Source organism: Lathyrus oleraceus, chromosome 1, assembly GCF_024323335.1.
Source record: "Lathyrus oleraceus cultivar Zhongwan6 chromosome 1, CAAS_Psat_ZW6_1.0, whole genome shotgun sequence".
Taxonomy (NCBI): Eukaryota; Viridiplantae; Streptophyta; class Magnoliopsida; order Fabales; family Fabaceae; genus Lathyrus; species Lathyrus oleraceus.
This window is the reverse complement of record NC_066579.1, coordinates 301044600-301055209: the sequence shown is the minus strand read 5'-3', so window position 1 is coordinate 301055209 and position 10610 is coordinate 301044600.

Genomic DNA, 10610 nt, shown 5'->3' with positions numbered 1-10610 from the left:
AACCAAGAAACCGACAAAGACTTGATTCCCTAGTTTTGACGAACTACATACCGATATCCGTTTCATTTATATTTAATCTAGATATTAGTTTAGCTCTTAGTTTTTCCCCAAACAATCAAACATTTTCACCTTAGATTTACGTAGTAACCTTAGATAACGGTATATCGATTCATAAGTCCCTGTGGGATCGATATCTTTTAAAACTACGCGATAGAACTGTGCACTTGCAGTTTGTATCCCATTCTCGACTCACCCAGTCGAGCGATCATTTCCCCCTTTGTTTCTCTGGTTCTCCGAACTACAGGACTCTGAATTTATCATTGCACCATGATAATACATAGGCATGGGGGTCACAATCCTCGTCGAACACTATTTTTCTAACCCTTTTTCTGTTTTGCAGGTACATGAAGATAGCGAAACCCATCCAAGCAAGAGCATTCAAAATGTTTCCCATTGAGTACCACAGATATGAGGGGTGCTTATACATTTCCTTGCATAACCGGCTTCCTTACCTATTTCTCTGTTTTTTCTCTTGGGTTTTATCGATATTTTCCCTTACCTCTTTTGGGATAAGTAAAGTTCGGTGGCGACTATGTTGTACCTTCGAGCGTGCGATGTGTTTGGTGGGCATATTTCAGCTAGCTTCAGCTGGAGACTCTGCTGGAGAGAGTCGAGGTTGGTTTTGTTTTCTTTCTTGTTTGTTTGGGCGTTTATTTTCATGTTGCCTGTGTTTAGCTTTATGTTTGTTTATTGCATGTCTTATTGCTTTAGATATTGCATTTTTGCTAACCCATTATGGATATATTATTTTTGCTATTGTGGGGATGGGCTGATGTTACTTGAGAGAAGCTTTACGCCGAGCTTTAGTATGCACACATAAAAGACTCGTGGAACCTCAGAAGTAGCCTAGTTTTTACGCCCGAGCTTGAGTATACACACATATTATTTTTGCTGTTGTGGGGATGGCCTGATGTTATTTGTGCATTTCCAGGGAGTCCGAGAGCCTAGTTATTGTTGAGGACTCATAGATAGCGTGAATCCTTGCAGAAGAAGTGTGTTCAGTTACAAGTTTATGGAACCTCAGTTGAAAGCTTTGAAGGGATTAGGAACTCATTTGGATCTAGATTACATATAGGATTTCAAGAAGGCCTATGGGAATCTCCTAGGTATTATGAACATTAAAGTGAACACTAGATTGGTCCATACTTTGGTGCAGTTCTATGATCCTCCCTTGAGGTTTTTCACATTTAAGGATTTTCAGTTGGCCCTGAAGTTTGAGGAATATTCACATATCTTGGGGGTCGGAATTAAGGGTCGGGCTCCTTTTGTTAGTAATAAGGAACTACCAAAGTATCATCTTGTAGTTGAAGCTTTTCATTTGTAGAAGAAGGAAGTGGAGCCCAATCTCAAGCCTAAGGGTGGAACTCATGGTTTTACTCTGAAGCTTTTGGTGGAGAAGGCCATTGCCTTTGCTAATGTTGGAAGTTGGATAGCTTTTAACGTTGTTTTCATTATGCTCGTTTATGGGATAGTGTTGTTTCCTAGTATGGAAGACTTTATGGACCTTGCATCTATTCACATCTTCCTATCAAGAATATGGTTCCTACACTTGTTGCTGACACTTATTACTCTCTTCATACGAGGAATCAGAAGAAGAAGGGTCCTATTGTGTGTTGTGTTCCTCTGTTGTATATGTGGTTTATTTTTCACCTACCGAACAAGGATCCTTTCGTCGAGAACAAGGACAATCTCAAGTGATCTCAATGGATCATGTCTCTGACCGTTAATGATATTCTGTGGTACTCCATAGATTATGATGATTTCAAGGTTATCCTTAATTGTGGTAGTTTCCCCAATGTACCCCACATAGGTATAAAGGTAGGAATTAACTATAATCCAAGGATAACTTTACGTCAGTTGGGTTACCTGTTATTATGTAAGCCAAATTCCGAGCATGTGAAGGAGTTTGTTTTGTATGAAGTGGTTGACAATACATAGTTGCTAAAGAAGATCATAAGAGCTTGGAGCGAAGTCTGTCCTCAAGGAATATTCGAGTTAGGGAAGAAGAATTGTATTGCCAGGGAAGCTTACACACAGTGGGTTAAGAACAGGGTTGAAGAAATTATGTTGTCGTTTCCATTTGAGCCATCTATGAACATCCTATAGCCTCCACTTACAGTTATTCCTACCTCTGAGATTGGAAAACTGAAAGAGACTATCAAGAACATAGAGAAAGAGAACATCAATCTTCGATCTAATCTTGGTAGGCTTACGAGGGATAAAGATGACTTGGAGCTTAACCACAACCAGAAAAGAGCCATGACATGCCAAGCGGTGGGGGAAGCCCAAGAGGAGAAGTTCAAAAGGAGGAAAGTAGGTGACGATTTGAAGAGGACTATTGGTAGTTTGTTCATCAAGAAGAAACAGCTCGTCGACGCCTAATATCAAGCATGTAAGATAGAGATCAGTTTCTAATATCAGCTTAAGAAGCTTCGAGAACAGTTAGGGAGTTGCAAGAAGGAGTTGAAGGAAGAAAAAAATCCATACTAAGCAGTTGGAGTTTTCTTTATCTCAGCACCAGACAGAACTTAACAAACGGTTTGAGGAGATTTGGGGGTTGAAAGATCAAGCGCATCAAAGTAGAGAAGATATTGATCACCTACAACAAGAATCTATGCATTGGAAAAGAAATAGTCGTCACTTGCAAGAACTTTTGGATCAGAAGGAGTCAGTGCTACAAAACCTGTTGAGTAGACCGATTCTGACAGTAACTTCAATGATGCATGGTGGTAATTGACCCAATTTCAGTAAATGCTTAGTTATCTTTGGGGGATTTTCATTCTTATCTTGTTGAGCACACTTGATGTAGCTCTTGGGGGAAAACTGTAATAATTGTACTCTTTGTTTCATTATTATGAATATAAAAGGGTTCTTTTTATTATAATTCTTATGTTGTGCCTTTATTTCCTATGCTTTATGATTGCTTGTGAAAAATAAAGACTCGAGGGTTCCGGGGAAAATTGTATAATAATCAAAAATCTTTTTGCATAACACAACATTCATTCATATGCATGTTTTATTTGAAAACCAATTTCTTATATTTGTCTTCATCATCTTCATAAAAACGATGACTCACCGGTACTTTACCAGAGCCAACAAAAAGAGAATCATGTTTCGTTTTGAACAAGAGAATGCTGCAACAAGGGAGACTCTAGCTCAACTCCAAGGATAGATGGTACCATTCTGGAACATCTGCAAACTCAGAGAGTCAACAATACTATTGTCAATCAAGCTGATGCTACTATGGTGACTTCTACTGCCGACACAACTCTTGTTATGATAGATCCTATTGACTCGGTTGTTCAACCTGCTGCTGATATTCAACCTCTGTACCAAGCTGCTCCCAGTAGGTTTGCTGTTGTCTACCCATGGGGGATGCCTCACAATTACAACCCTCAATTTCCTATTGGAAATCCATTCATGCCACATCAATCCTTTGTTGCTGCTCCAACCAATGTGAATTTTTTGCCTATCCATGGAGGATGCCTAATCCTTACTTTGCTCAAGGGGCTGAGACAGAAGAGACATCTGTTGAGAATGTTGATGGTGCTAAAGATCAAGAGCCCTAGTATAGGGGCCCTCATCTCAATTTCCATATCCCTTCTCAGCCTATTCAGCCAAATCCTTATGCTTCTGTTACTATGGTTCCATCATTTCTTAACAATGTTGCATTGCAATATGCTTATACTGGGGCACCTCTTGCTCCAAATGTGCAACCTAGGGGACAAATTTCTCAGGAGGGCACTCCAACCGCCCGCACTTTTAATCCAACTATGATGTATCATATATTTCCATAGTTTATGCTGCAACATATGCCTGCTCAGAATGTTGTTCAACCTCCTCCTAGGGTTGCTACTCAAAGGGTACTTGGGATTCATCCACCTAGGCCTGCAGAATATTAACTCTAGAGGAGAGAATTTGTTCAATATAAGGTTTCTCCACTTTTCGTTTGAATGCAAGAGAATTATGCTTGGTACCCAATGTTTTTCTCCCTCAAAAGTTTAAAGTACCTGATCTACCCAAGTACAAGGGCTTAGGTTGTCCACGTAGTCACCTTACCATGTACTGCAGAAAGATGGCTTCCTACATTGGTTATGATGAGTTGTTAATCCATTGCTTCCAAGACAGCCTATTTAGGGCATCTTTGGATTGGTATATGAATCTAGAGCCAGGGAAGATAAGGTCCTGGAAGGATTTGTGTGATGCCTTTTTGAACTAGTAAAAACACAATATGGAAATGGCTCATACCATATTACAACTTGAAAACCAGGGACAACGGTCTAATGAAACTTTTAAAGAGTATGCACAGAGATGGCACAAGATGGCCTCGAGGGTTAAACTTATCTTGATAGATACTAAGTTAGTGGATATTTTCATGGGGATACTCTAAAGTTTATACTATGAAAAGATGGTTGGGATTTCATCTTCCAACTTTGCTGATATAGTTATAATTGGATAGAGGATTGAAAGTGGTCTTAAATAGGGAAAGATTACCAGTGGTAGTAGCCAACAATCTGTAGTTAGAAGACTTTCTAGTGGGTATACAAAGAAGAAAGAAGGAGAGAAAAATGCCGTAACAGCAAGTGTTTCACAGTATCAAGCTCACATGGCTCCTCCACCATAATATCCATAGCCATATGTGGCGGCAACCCAGTTACAACAACCATTTCAGTATCAACTGTGTCATTAGGCTCAACAGTAATGACAACCTCAGGGACAAGCTCCTCAAAGGCAGAACACAAACAACATAGGTATGAATCAGAATCGTCGTGGGAATCAGGGACAGAATCAAAATCGGAATCAGAAGTGTCCTCAATATACCATAATTATGGTATCATACTCCGAGTTATTCCATTATCTCATGCATGTGGAAGCAATTGTCCCGAAGGCACTTCCACTAGCAGTATATCCATTTGACCCACACCATAACCCCAATGTATCATGTCCTTTCCACGCAGGGTATATTGGGCATACAGTTGAGGATTGTTATGTGTTTAAAAAAAAGTTCAGGACCTCATTGATTAGATTATTTTGTCCTTCACGGAAGAAAAGCCAAATGTGAAGGTTAATCCTTTGCCTAATCATGATAATCAGACAGTGAATGCAATTATTGAAGAGGATGGAACAAAGGTGGTCAGTTTGGCAGAAGATGTGAAGGCCCTGTGGTCAATTATTTCAGTGAGTATGTAGATGCATGGTGTGCTGCCAGGTGTACATGATGATTGTGAGGTGTGCAATACTGAGCCAGACAAATGTGAAGAACTCAAGGATTGCGTCGAAGAGTTTATAAATCAAGGTGTCTTGGAGTTTCCAAAGGATAAAACCTTGGGGGAAGTTTCTGTTATCGAGCCAATTGAGATTGTTTATCGTAAGAAACAGATAGAAGCTTAGATAAAGAAAGATCAGCCCATTTTTTCATGTTCCCTCACCTTTTCCTTATCAGGATTCCAAGGATGTGATTGGAAGTATAATGCCACTATTTTAGTTGAACGTGAAGAAATTCGATTCTCTAATGCAGATATTGTCAATTCATCACGCCCAGGGGGGATGACCCGCAGTGGTCATGTGTTTGTACCTAAATATACTCCCAAAGTGATTCCTACGCCAATTTCTACTCCTTCTCTATAGGAAAGGGCATCTGCTTGTATTCGCACTACTCTAATTGGGACACCTCATTCTTCCATATCAAAAGGTACTTCTGGTACTTCGGCAGAGGCAATAGCTTCGATGGGAAAGGAAGTGATTAGTGACAAAGAGCAGGTTGGGAAGATCATTACTGTAGAAGAAGGGCATGAGTTCTTATAGTTGATTAAAAAAAGTGATTTCAAGATTATTGACCAGCTGGGTCAGACTCCACCAAAGATCTCAATCTTGTCACTATTGCTCAATTTAGAAGCTCACTAAAAGGATCTTTTGAAGGTGCTTAACACAACCCATATGATGCATGATATCACGGTAGATAAATTTGATGATGTGGTGGCCAATATTACAACAAGAACGTATTTGGGCTTCAAGAAGCAGAGTTGACCACTGAAGGGTATAATCACAACAAAGCTCTGCACATTTTTGTAAGTTGTGCAAACACTTTAATCTCTAGGGTCCTAGTTGAAATTGGCCCTTCACTTAATGTGTTGCCTAAAAGCACATTAAGCCAATTGTAGTTTGAGGAACTAGAGATGAGAGCAAGTTCTTTGATTATCCGAGCTTCTGATGGATCTCGGAGGGAGGTCATTGGGGAAGTAGATTTGCCAATTTGTGTGGGTCCCCATCAGTTTGTCATTACTTTCCAAGTCATGGATATAAATATTGCCTATAGTTTCCTATTAGGGAGGCCATGGATCCATGAAGCCGGCTTCATAACTTCTAATCAGCATTAGAAAATGAAGTTCTTGTTTGAAGACAAACTTGCCATCGTCTATGGCGAGGAGGATTCTATAATCAGTGAAGTGTATTCCTCCCGATATGTTGATACTGGAGAAGGAATAGTTGAGGTTCCTTTTAAAGGTTTAGATTTTGAATAATTCAGGTCCGCCTTTGTCAATCAGAGCCAATCAGCAACAATGGTGTTATCATCAGCCAAAAGTTCCAAGCAGACTTTGGAGAATGGTCAGCTTCAGGGTTAGGGCCAGATTGTGAAGGTATCAGAGAAGCATGACCGCTTTGGACTCGGTTATTATCCTACTTCCTATCATCCACCTGTGAGGGGAGGTACGAAGTTTAACCCAGTCAGGTTCAGTAGCACAGGCTACCAACTTGATTCTTCTGTAGCAGTAGTAGATGGTGCGAGCTCCAGCCAACATGCAGTCTCCAATTTTGTTTGCAAGTATCCTCCCAGATTCAAGCTTGACAACTGGACCTCTACTATAATCCCTATGGCTTTCTTGGAGAAAATGTAATGCATTTTATTTTCCTTGTCCCTTGCCCTCTCTCGAGGCATGTGGATAGCTTGTAAGGGCCTCCTTTGTTTTAAAAACATTATTCAATCAATGAAATGAAGTTTTTTCACTCAAAATCATGATCCATTTTCTTTCTTTTATTTTTACTTTTTCACTAAAAAAAATAAAAGGGCAAAATTTTCTTTTTCTTTTATTTTTCAGATCGTTTTCAAAAATCACATTCTAAAAATAAGCTCATAACATACAGAGCAAACAATTCGACTAAGAACAATGTTGCTGAAGTTCGTTATAAATTTGGGTTTCCAATAAATCAAGTCGAAGACGACGGTGGGGAAGATTATGAAGTACCGCATGAGCTTGCAAGAGTTATTGAGCATGAAGAAAAAAAGATTCAGCCGCACCAAGAATAGTTAGAAGTGATCAATCTAGGATCCGAGGAAGTCAGAAGAAAGGTCAAGATTGGGGCATTCTTTGCCGAGCATGTACACTGTGAGTTGGTAGAGTTACTTCGTGAGTATGTTGATATCTTCGCCTGGTCTTATCAAGATATGCATGGGTTGGATACCAATATTGTTGAAGATCTCCTTTCTCTCAAGCCCGAATGTCCTCCGGTTAAGCAAAAACTTCACAAAACCAGACCCGACATGGCACTGAAGATCAAAGAAGAGGTTAAGAAGAACTTTGATGCTGGTTTCCTAGACATTGTTGAGTATCCTAAGTGGATAGCCAATATTGTTCCGATTCCGAAGAAGGATAAGAAGGTTCGAATGTGTGTGGACTATCGTGATCTTAACAAAGCGATCCCTAAGGATACCTTTCCATTGCCTCATATTAATGTTTTGCTAGACAAAACTGCTCAACACTCAGTCTATTCTTTCATGGACGGTTTTTCAGGGTATAATCAAATCAAGATGGCTCCAGATGATATGGAGAAGACAACTTTCATCACGCCCTTGGGAACCTATTGCAACAAACTCATGCCTTTTGGTTTGAAGAATGTAGGTGCAATATATCAGCGTGTTATGATGACTCTCTTTCACAAAATGATCTACAAAGAGATTGAAGTATATGTTGATGATATGATTGCTAAGTCCTAGACTGAAGATGATCACTTTGACCATCTGAGAAAGCTATTTTCAAGACTCCGAAAACTCCAGTTTAGATTTGGTCCTGCTAAGTGTACTATTGGGGTCCATTTCGACAAGTTTTTGGGGTTCATCATGAGTCTGAAGGGTATTAAGGTTGATCCAGACTAAGTCAAAGTCATTGAAGATATGCCAGCTCCCAGAATAGAAAAAGAAGTCAGAGGTTTCCTTGGGCATCTTAATTATATTTCGTGATTTATCTCTCATTTGACGGCTACCTGTGAACCGATATTCAAATTGTTAAGAAACAATCAAGCGGTCGTGTGGAATAATGATTGTCAAGAGGAATTTGACAAGATAAAAAAGTATTTGCAAGAACCACTGATCTTGAAACCACTTATTCCAGGTAGGCCATTAACTATGTATTTCACAGTGCTAGATGAATCAATGGGTTGCATATTGGGTTAACATGAAGAAACAAGGCGTAAAGAGCATGCAATATATTACTTGAGCAAGAAGTTCACCGAGTGTAAGATCAGATACTCACTATTGGAGAATACTTTTTATGATTTAGCCTGGGCAGCTCGACGCTTGAGACAATATATGATTTGTCACACAACTTTATTGATATCCAAAATGGATCCAGTAAAGTTCATTTTTGACAAGCCCATTGTCAGTGGAAAAATTGCTAGATGGAAAATTTTGTTAACCGAGTATGACATCCAATACGTGACTCAGAAAGCTATTAATGGGGTGTCTTGTCTCACTACCTTGCTCATCAACTTTGGAGGGTTACCAGTCGGTCAAGTTTGACCTTCACGATCAGGACATCATGTTCATCAGAGACTACAATATTCCTATCCCCGACGAAGGACCCAAACTAGGAGCGCAATAGACGCTCGCGTTTGACGGTGCCTATAATGCAAAAGGCCATGGAATAGGAGATATTATCACATCTCCGACTGGTTTTCACATTCCATTCACCTCCATATTATGCTTTGACATCACCAACAATATGGCAGAATATGAAGCATGCATCTATGGTATTGAAGAAGCCATTGACTTGAGAGTCAAGATTCTTGAAGTGTTTGGAGACTCTGCTTTAGTAATCAATCATGTTCGAGAGGATTCAGAAACTCAGGATAAGAAGTTGATTTTATACAGAGAACACATCGTAAATCTAATTCCCTATTTTGATGAAATCACTTTTCATTATATTTTGAGTAAGAGAGTCAGTTAGATGGTACTCTAGATACTCTTTCAACCATGCTTAAAGTGGTAGGTTTCTTCGTTATGGAGTGGCAGAGTTTTCACAAAAGAAGAAAAATAAGTGAATGTTGAATCAAGAAAGCAAAAAAGAGAAGAAGAAGAAGGAATGAGGGTTTTATAGAGCTTAAACTTTGATCAGATAAGTGGGAGCGGTTGAACTTCCAGAGCCGACACGTATACTCACGTTCCCACGCCTACAGACACATGGAGGAGAGAGGGCAACCGAAAAGACAAACACGTTCAGTTTTGGAGACGTGAAATGACGTAGACTTGATTTTGTGTGTCTCGAGGAGAAGAAGAAATGTTCGTCATGATTGTCTGATGTCACCTACGTGGGGTAATCAGAAGTCCCACTAAGTAGAAGCGGGAACAGTAAGGGCTAATTCGACAGTTTCAGAGATGCCATCATCTCATCAACGTCGACAGTCAAAAATGGCATCTCTGGGGGGCATTTTGTTACCACGAAATATTCCTAAGGCAGGTTGAAAGCACATGTAATGAAAGAGTCCTATGAATGTGGGGATCATACCCTACCAAAAGATAAAGAGATGTTGGAAGCAAGCAAGAAAGAAAAAAACGAACCAAAGGACGAAGCCGACAGGGAAAGTTGTCTCCGTCGACAGGCCACTATGTCGACCAACGTGAGGTTTGGGACTTAAATAATTATAGTTAAATGTGCAGAAGATAGCTTCGCCCTAACGTCTGGGCGGGAGAAGTTTGAAATTTAAAACAAAATAGCAGTTCCAAAAGGAATAAGAGCGTCATAATGTGGAGCAGTTAGCAAGACATGGGGGCGGCGGTTATGCAGATCGTGTGTCATAACATCTGCTAGTTTCTAGGAGTTAGCTTATGAGTAGTTTCCTCTAGTTTAGTATAAATAGGAGTATCCCACAAGGGGCTCGGGGTGTTCAATTTGTACTACGAAATCACCTGTAAGAAAACTTCCCATTCCCAGCGCGAGGAAGCAAGAGTTTTTTCTGAGAGTGCTATGTACGTGAATCACCACATTTATGTCAATGCAACTTCTCTACTTTTCAATTGTTCCCGTTGAACATTTTATCTTAATTTCTTTTACTTTTGAGTTATCATTTTACGTTGTCGTTTACGCTGTCGACACTGATTCTATTACGATAATAGAGTTCACCAAAAGCGTGTTCGTCATATACCCCTTTTGAATGTTGTAGCGCTGTCGGTCACGAGTCACCTATAGGCGATAACATTGTTTAAAACCGTTCATGTGGAAAAACCCTACGCTTGTTCGACACTTTATTAGGAGCCGTTCCTCACAAAGTCATTCGGT